General features: G+C 45.1%; 1 long non-coding RNA gene across 1 annotated transcript in view; it reads left to right on the forward strand.

The window, feature by feature from the left end:
- Positions 1 to 10,031, forward strand: part of LOC105488047 (uncharacterized) — a 20,788-nt gene extending 10,757 nt beyond the window's left edge. Inside the window, exon 3 of the long non-coding RNA XR_011618009.1 lies at positions 6,333 to 10,031. This is a non-coding gene — a long non-coding RNA (uncharacterized lncRNA). The remainder of the gene's footprint in view (positions 1 to 6,332) is intronic.

A 10,031-nucleotide genomic window follows, 5' to 3' on the forward strand; every position in this document is an offset into this window, starting at 1 on the left:
GGCTGGTCTCAAACTCCTAACCTCATGATCCGCCCGCCTCAGCCTCCCAAAGTACTGGGATTACAGGCGTGAGCCGCTACACCTGGCCTACACCCAGCTAATTTTTGTGAAATAGTCAAGATTTTAAGATGCCATTACCTAAAAGTAGGATGATTGCACAGCAGGGGACTGAATCTGAGGCTTCTGTGAGGCATCTGAGGAAGCCAGCCACAGTGGCTGGCATGTCAGTTGCAGTGCCCCCTGGAGGTGGAACTGGCTCTGCAATTCGCCTTGGTTCTATCCAAGACCTGGACCTTCGTTTGCCACCCATCCTGCCTTTGAGAGTGCAGAGAGCGTTACCTTTTGGTTTCCAGTTCTCTTCACTGAAGTCCAAACCCGAAAGGGGGTGGGGGAAGGCCCTCCAAGCTTCAATCCTTCCCTTTAACCCCTTGTTTTAGCAGCTCAGCCCACTCAATCCACAGAAGACGCCTATCTAGAGGCCCAGGCTGTTAGCCTCCAGGCCTTAGTTCACATGCTGTTAGGATGGACATACTTGTTCCATACCTTATGACCTAGAAAAACCAATGTACATTGATCAAACAAAAGGAATAGCCATGATGTTAATAACATCAATACTATTATTATTTTTATGCTTATTGAGGTGGAGTCTTGTTCCGTCGCCCAGGCTGGAGAGTGCAATGGTGTGATTTCGGCTCACTGCAAGCTCCACCTCCCAGGTTCAAGTGATTCTCCAGCCTCAGCCTCCCAAATAGCTGGGATTACAGGCACCTGCCACCACGCCTGGCTATTTTTTGTATTTTTAGGAGAGACAGGGTTTCACCATGTTGGCCAGGCTGGTCTTGAACTCCTGACCTCAGCTGATCTGCCCACCTCAGCCTCCCAAAGTGCTGGGATTACAGGCATGAGCCACCACACCCAGCCCCAACATCAGTACTGTTTGCTGACTGCTTATTCTGGACCAGTTATGCTCATGTTCACTTAATTCATATTATTTTATTGTATCCTCCCTACAATCTTATGAGATAAGAAGTGGAGAGTATGGGCCGGGCGTGGTGGCTCACACGTGTAATCCCAGCACTTTGGGAGGCCGAGGCGGGCAGATCACGAGGTCAGGAGACCAGCCTTGCCAACATAGTGAAACCCCGTGTCTACTAAAAATACAAAAATTAGCTGGGTGTGGTGGTGCACACCTGTAATCCCCACTACTCGGGAGGCTGAGGTTGCAGTGAGCTGAGACCATGCCATTGAACTCCAGCCTGGGTGACAGAGTGAGACTCTGTCTCAAAAAAAAAAAAAAAAAAAAAAGGAAGTTGAGAGTGTGGATTCTAGACCTATTCTGGAGGCTCAAAGCTTGGCTCTCATAGTTTGTCAGGGTAACTTGTAACTTGCCATAAGGGTCAAATCTCAGTCCCTTCTCTGTTCCTAACAGGCACCAAATAGTTCATGCTGGAGAAAGGCTTTATTAATGTGGCAAATGTGAGAAAATGTTTAGCCCATGTAGTGCACTCGTTTAGCACCAAGGTTTGTGTTAGAAAAAGGCATATGAGTGCAGTGAACCTAGAAACCCCTGCAACTGCTGTTGTGACATTTTCAGTATAAAAATGGGCAGGATGCAATAGGATACACCTGTAGTCCCAGTTCCTCAGGAGGCTAAGGTGGGAGGATTGCTTGAGCCCAGGAGTTCAAGACCAGCCTGGGCAATATAAGGAGACCCTGGCTCTAAAAACAAACATAAAACCTAAGTGACACTTCAGAGCCCTGCTGCTATTATCCTGTCAGTATAAAAATGAATTCCCGGCCGGGCACAGTGGCTCACGCCTGTAATCCCAGCACTTTGGGAAGCCAAGGCAAGCAGATAACCTGAGGCCAGGAGTTCGAGACCAGCCTGGTCAACATAGTGAAATCCCGTCTCTACTAAAAATACAAAAATTAGCCGGGTGTGGTGGTGGGCACCTGTAATCCTAGCTACTCAGGAGGCTGAGACAGGAGGATCGCTTGAGCCCAGGACGCGGAGGTTGCAGTGAGACGAGATCATGGCACGGCACTCAAGCTTGGGCACCAGAGTGAGACTCTGTCTCAAAAAAAAAATAAAATAAAATAAAAAGTGAATTCTGCAGCACACCAAAAAGCTAATCCACCACCATCAAGAAGGCTTTAATCCTGGGATGCAAGGTTGGTTCAATATACACAAATAAATAAATGTGATTCGTCACATTAACAGAAACTGAAACAAGCACATGATCATCTCAATAGATGCTGAAAATCCTTTCATAAAATTCAACAGCCCTTTATGTTAAAAATCCTCAATAAACTAGGCATTGAGGGAACATACCTCAAAATAATAAGAGCCATCTATGACAGACTCACAGTCAACATCATACCAAATGGGCAAAAGCTGGAAGCATTCCCTGGAGAACTGGAAAAAGACAAAGATGCCATCTCTCACAACTCCTTTTCAACATAGTACTGGAAGTCTTAGCCAGAGCAGTCAGTCAAGAGAAAGAATAAAGATTTCCAGATAGAACGTCAAAGTCTCTCTCTTGGCAGATCATAGGACTCTATACCTAGTCTGTGCCCATAGGACTCTATACCTAGTCTGTGCCCAAAGGCTCCCAGAATTGATGAACAACTTCAGTAAGGTTTGAGGATACAAAATCATGTGCCAAAATCAGTAGCATTTCTTTCTTTTCTTTCTTTTTCTTTTTTTTTTTAAGACAGAGTCTCACTCTGTCACCCAGGCTGAAGTGCAGTGGCGCGATCTCCGCTCACTGCAAGCTCCACCGCCTCCCGGGTTCACGCCGTTCTCCTGCCTCAGCCTCCCTAGAAGCTGGGACTACAGGCGCCCACCACCACGCCTGGCTAATTTTTTTGTATTTTTAGTAGAGACGGGGTTTCACCATGTTCGCCAGGATGGTCTCGATCTCCTGACCTCGTGATCTCCCTGCCTTGGCCTCCCAAAGTGCTGGGATTACAGGCGTGAGCCACCGCACCTGGCCAAAAATCAGTAGCATTTCTATACACCAATAATATCCTAGCTGAGAGTCAAATCAACAATTCAATCTCATTCACAATAACTACAAAAAGAATAAAATACTTAAGAATACAGCTAACCAGGGGGCGAAAGATTTCTTCAATGAGAACCACAGAACACTGCTGAACGAAATCAGAGATGACACAAACAAATGGAAAAACATTCCATGCTATGGATAGGAAGAATTGATATTGTTAAAATGGTCATACTGTCCACAGGAATTTACAGATTCAATGCTATTCCTATCAAACTACCAATGTCATTTTTCACAAAATTAGAAAAAATTATTCTAAAATTCTCATGGAACCAAAAAGAGCCTGAATAGCCAATGCAATCCTAAGCAAAAAGAACAAAGCCAGAGGCGTCACACTACCTGACTTCAAACTTACACTAGAAGGCTACAGTAACTAGAACAGCATAGTGCTGGTATAAAAACAGACACATACACCAATGCAACATGTTAGAGAACCCAGTAATAAAGCTGCACACCTACATCTATTTCGTCTTCAACAAAGCTGAACCAAATGGGGAACAAATCAATGGGGAAAACAAACCAATGGGGAAAGGACTCCCTATTCAATAAATGGTGCTGGGATAACTGGCTAGCCATATGCAGAAGATTGAAACTGAACCTCCTTACTCCATGTACACAAAATCATCTCAAGATGGATTAATGACAAATATAAGACCTAAAACTATAGAAAACCTAGGAAATACCATCCTGGACGGGGGCGTTGACAAAGATTTCATGACAAAGTCTCCAAAAGCAATTGCAAAAAAAAAAAAAAAAAAAAGGAAGGAGCTTCTGCACAACAAAATAAACTATTAACAGAGTAAACAGACAACCTACAGAATGGGAGAAAATATTTGCAAACTATGCACCTGACAAAGTTCTTTTTTTTTTTTTTTTTTTTTTTTGAGACGGAGTCTCACGCTGTTGCCCAGGCTGGAGTGCAGTGGCGCGATCTCGGCTCACTGCAAGCTCCGCCTCCCGGGTTCCCGCCATTCTCCTGCCTCAGCCTCCTGAGTAGCTGGGACTACAGGCGCCCGCCACCGCGCCCGGCTAATTTTTTGTATTTTTAGTAGAGACGGGGTTTCACTGTGGTCTCGATCTCCTGACCTTGTGATCCGCCCGCCTCGGCCTCCCAAAGTGCTGGGATTACAGGCTTGAGCCACCGCGCCCGGCCTGACAAAGTTCTAATATCCAGAATCTATAAGGAATTTAACAAGCAATAACAAAAACATTAACATATGAGCAAAGGACATGAACAGACACTTCTCAAAAGAAGACGTACATTTATGAAACAAGCATATGAAAAAGTGCTCAAGTTCATTAATCATTAGAGAAATGCAAATCAAAACCACAATGAGATACCACCTCATACCAGTCAGAATGGCAATTATTAAAAAGTCAAAAAATAATAGATGCTGGCAAGGTTGTGGAGAAAAGGGAATACTTACACACTGCTCATGGGAATGTAAATTAGTTCAGCCACTGTGGAAAGCCATTTGATGATTTCTCAAAAAACTTGGGCCTGGCACGGTGGCTCAAGCCTGTAATCCCAGCACTTTGGGAGGCTGAGGCGGGTGGATCACGAGGTCAGGAGATGGAGACCATCCTGGCTAAAACAGTGAAACCCTGTCTCCACTGAAAATACAAAAAAATTAGCCAGGTGTGGTGGCGGGCACCTGTAGTCCCAGCTATTTGGGAGGCTGAGGCAGGAGGATGGCGTGAACCCAAGAGGCGGAGCTTGCAGTGATCTGAGATTGTGCCACTGCACTCCAGCCTGGGCGACAGAGCAAGACTCTGTCTCAAAAACAACAACAACAAAACAAGCAAACAAACAAAAACTTAACTACCATTCGACCCAGCAATCCCATTACAGGCATATACCCAAAGGAATATAAATTGTTCTACCAAAAAGACATGCACTTGTACGTTCATTGCAGCACTATTCACAATGGCAAAGAATAGAATCAGCCTAGATTCCATGCCCATCAGCAATGGATTGGATTTCTAAAAATGTACATATACACCATGGAATACTACACATGGATTAATCAAGAATGCAAGTATGTCCTTTGCAGCAACATGATGCCGCTGGAGGCCATTAACTTAAGCAAATTACCTGTAATTCAAGCACTTTGGGAGGCCAAGGCAGGTGGATCACAAGGTCAGGAGTTTGAGACCAGCCTGGCCAATATTGTGAAACCCTGTCTCTATTAAAAATACAAAAGTTAGCCAGGCATGGTGGCGGGTGCCTGTAGTCCCAGCTACTCGGGAGGGTGAGGCAGGAGAATCGCTTGAACCAGGGAGGCAGAGGTTGCAGTGAGCCGAGATCCTGCCACTGCACTCTAACCTGGGCAACAGAGTGAGACTGTCTAAAAAAAAAATTAAAAATAAAAAAACTTAATACAAGAACGTAAAACCGGATATTGCACATATTCATTAAGTGGAAGGTAAGCATTGAGTACACATGGACACAAAGAACAGAACAATAGACACCCAGGCCTACTTGAGAGTGGAGGGTGGGGGATGAGGATCAAAAACAAAAAACTTGAGGAAGAGGTTACTATGCTCACGATCTGGGTGACATCATTGGTAAACCAAACTCCAGCAACATGCAATTTACCCATGTAACAAACCTGCACATGCAACCCCTGAACTTAAAATGAACCTTGGAAAAAAGAAGAAAAAAAATGAATTGCATGTGAGAGACAGTATGAGCATTTCTGAAATTTCCCTCAGCCAGATGTGGAATCACATGTCTGTCTCCAGTGGAGGGATACTCTGGGAGTGTCAAGCATGGGAAAGCTTCCAGGAACTTTGGTGTATTTTCCGACCTGCTGAGAGACCAGGGCAGAGCTAAGTTTCGGAAAGGATGTAAGTCTATGTCTAGATTTTTTTTTTTTGTATGTGTATGTTTAGTTTTTCCAGGACCATTTGTTGAAAAAAGATATTTGGGCCGGGCGCGGTGGCTCAAGCCTGTAATCCCAGCACTTTGGGAGGCCGAGACGGGCGGATCATGAGGTCAGGAGATCGAGACCATCCTGGCTAACACGGTGAAACCCCGTCTCTACTAAAAAATACAAAAAACTAGCCGGGCACGCTGGCGGGCGCCTGTAGTCCCAGCTACTCGGGAGGCTGAGGCAGGAGAATGGTGTGAACCCGGGAGGCAGAGCTTGCAGTGAGCTGAGATCCGGCCACTGCACTCCAGCCTGGGCGACAGAGCGAGACTCCGTCTCAAAAAAAAAAAAAAAAAAAAAAAAAAAAAAAAAAAAATTTTTTTTGTACCGATAGGGTCTCACTTTTGCTGCCCAGGCTGGTCTCAAACTCATGGCTTCAAGTGATCTTCCTGCCCTGTCCTCCTGAAGTGCTGGGATTACAGGTGAGAACCACTGTGCATGACCAATGGAAACTTCTGAAGCTAAAATGCACACAGGAAAAAATAATAACCGAAAAATGGTGGCAAGAATTTTCTAAAATTCATGACAAACAGCACAGATTCAGGAAGCTCAGATAGCACCAAGTACATGAAAAGATCCCCAATATCAGCAATCATCAGAGAAATGAAAATTAAGATCACAGTGAGGTCCTGCCACACACCCACTATAACAGTTGAAAAGTGTTGGCAAATGATTTCACTTACATAAGGTACCTAGAGTAGCCAAATCCATAGAGAAAGAAAGTAGAATGGTGTTTGTCAGGGGCATGGAGGGGGAACGGGAAGTTATTGGTTAATAGGTATACTTTAAAATGATTAAGATAGTAAATTTTGTGTGTATTTTACCACAATTAAAATTAATAGTTTGGGCCGGGCAGGATGACTCATGCCTGTAATCCCAGCACTTTGAGCAGCTGAGGCAGGTGGACCATTTGAGTCCAGGAGTTCGAGACCAGCCTAGGCAACATGGCGAAACCCTGTCTCTACTAAAAATACAAAAAAAAAAAAAAAAAAAAAAAAATTAGCCGAGCATGGTGGTGTGTACCTGTAATCCTGGCTCCTGGGGAGGCTAAGGCAGGAGAATCACTTAAACCCAGGAGGTGGAGGTTGCAGTGAGCCGAGATCACGCCACTGCACTCCAGCCTGGGTGACACAATGAGACCCTGTCTAAAAAAAATAAAATAATTTTAAAATATTTTAAGTGTTGGAAAGAATGCAGAGCCACTGGAACACTCATACATTGCTGGTGGGACTATAAGTAGTAAAATAGCTTTGGAAAATAGTTCCTTGGTTTCTTATGAAGTTAAACATATAATTGCTTACTTCTAGTTTTCACCTAAGAAAAATGAAAACCTGTGTCCCAAACCAAAATTTTACACAATGTTCATAGTAATTTCATTCAATAGCTAAAAAATCTGAAAACAACCAAAATGTCCAACCACAGGATGATGGAAAAATCAACTGTCCTACATCCATATAATGGAATCCTACTTCACAATAAAGGGGATCATGGATAACTCTCATTATCAACAAAATGATGAGCAAAAGAAACCAGGCACAGAAGAGTTTGTACTACTGTGATTGCATCTATTAGAAGTTCTAGAAAAGTCAAAACTAATCCATACTGACAAGAAGCTAAAATAGATTTGAACCTGGCTCCCAAACCAGTTTTCTGATGGGGCAGAGGTGGAGTTGTTGACTGCAGGGAAGCACAAGGGAACTGTGAGGGGTGATTGAAATGCCCTATACCCTGCTGCACCCAAGCAAGTATCTTGTACATGTTCACTTACCTAACATGTGCTGCCTCAGCCCCACTGTGGTGGGCAGTGGACTGGCTCAGCAGCGAACAAAATGCACAAGTGCCCTTCCCCAGGGAGCTGACTTTCAGTGAGAGAGGTAAGCATGTGTAGAACAGCTCCACCTCCCGGGTACCCAGGAGGTGGACCAGGCCACCAAAGGTCTGAGTCACGACTTATTAGACTTAGCAGTTGCCTCCTGATCCTCCCAGAACAGGAGAGAATGGGAAGCTTAGGAGGAGCTGCTACAAGGCCGTCTCCTGCTTGCCTGTTTCTGACTGTGAGGCTATCATGTGACTGTTTCTGTTTGCCCCCAACCTTCTGATGAGGCGTGAGGATACCTGCCTTTCCCTCGCCCTCGGGGTACAGGTGCAGACAATACAGCTGCTTAGCTGGAGTCTGGAATTGGACTCTCAGCAAAGGGATGTCCCCCAACTCGTGTTGCAGTTCTCTGGCCCCCTTCATTTTAGTGTCCTTTTTGGGTGTGTGGGACAGGACCAGAGAGCTGGCACCTTTGGCTACTTTTTAATGCCTATGTAAACCATAAACTATCTAAATCCGTATGGAGCTTATTGTCTCTTTACTGACTGAACCTTTGCTCTGTCAGCAGTGTGTTGACAACATTAATCAAATCACACTAGTAAATGTAAACTGGCAACTGTGATCGGGGGTATAAAGGTGGCATCTTTGTTGGATGTTGATCGAGCTCCCCTTGATTCTCTGCATTTCAGGACCTCTGGATCAGTCCTCTTTTCTGTCTTCTAGGGGCTCAGGTGACCACAGCAATTGACACTCTCCTTTTAGTGAAAAGAAGTCTCATTATGACTGCACCTTCTCTGCAGTTATGACTAAATGCACCCATTTTCCCTGCATTTGCACCAACTGACCGTAGACTGAAAGCCGGAAGAGCAACTGCAATTCCTGCCATGTGAGATCATCCCCCTTCACATTAGTGCCCCCATGTTCAAGGAGTCGTCCCTGACTCTTCTCTATGAGGACCTTCCCCAGAAGGAAGCTGGCACTCTGGCTTGTGGTGTTCATTGCTCTCAGGTCCTGGCCCTTTTCTGTCCTGGGGCCTCACCTCCAACTAGGATGGCCTGGGAGTCCAGCTCAAGCCAGAGGTGGTAGACTGGATCAAAATTTTCCAGACAGCTTATTAAAAATAAATAACACTTAGGAGCATTGCCAAACATCAGTGTTTCAGCCTAGGTCTCATTGTTTGCCACACTGAAATTCAATCACTGAGACAATGCATATAGCCGGAGAAGAAAGACAAGTCTCAAATCCACCCCTCCCTACTGACTAAAGTTAGAGGTTATATAGCAGGGAAGGAAAACGGGAGGGGCAAGGAAGAGGAGTTGGTCAACATGGGTAGCAGGTGCATCTCACTGTCCAGATGTCATCTCAAAAGCATCAGTTCCCCACATAGGTTGGTTTCCTGAGAAAGGAACTCACATATGACTAATGTAAATTTCTCAAGCTTCAGTTTTATGAGGAAAAAATCAGATCAGTTTCAATAGGTCCAGTCCATTGCCACAATCTAGAAGCTGGGTGATTTCTCAGCAGCCCTGCACATGGTCTGCTGTAGACTGAGAAGCACAGCAATGGGCCTCCTGGAGGTTGGTCTCGTGGGGCAGTTTGCCCTGGTCCCTTTGTTGGGTGCCTCTTTGAGTCTCCTGACCTGCATGTGGGACCAGGGAGGGTAACCCCTGGTTTGATTTTCCCTGGCTCGAGGATAAAAATCCAAAGGTGTCCAGAAACCTCTTCCTCAGGCTCTAGCCCGTTCCCTCACTCCCCTGCCTAGGCTCACCCTCCCACTCAGGAAGCCCCATTGGCCAGACATGACCTGTCTCCCACCCTAATGTCCAGCTTCTAGGTCTTTGTTGGTGCAGCTAACACTTACTGAGAGCTAAGTAAATCTTAGGCATTGTGGTTTCAACTTAAACCTTTATTTGGTTTAAAGTTCACAACAGTTCTGCAGATGAGTCCTAGAGACAGTGACATGGTTAAAGGCATAGACTCGAGTTAGACTCTACAGGTTCACATCCCCCCCTGGCTGACAATCAATCACCTCTGTGCTCTACAGCATGTGTCTCCGTTTGTCCAATATTAGAATGGATGCCTAATGGCATGACTTTCCCAGTGATAAGTGTAAAGAACATAGAGCCGAGCCCGGCACACTTCAGAATCTTGCAAGAATTTAGTACTATCTCTGTTTTACAGACGACAATGCAGGAGAATGTTTTTTTTTTTTTTTTT

The sequence above is a fragment of the Macaca nemestrina genome, chromosome 20 (genome assembly GCF_043159975.1).
Source record: "Macaca nemestrina isolate mMacNem1 chromosome 20, mMacNem.hap1, whole genome shotgun sequence".
In the NCBI taxonomy this organism is placed as follows: Eukaryota; Metazoa; Chordata; class Mammalia; order Primates; family Cercopithecidae; genus Macaca; species Macaca nemestrina.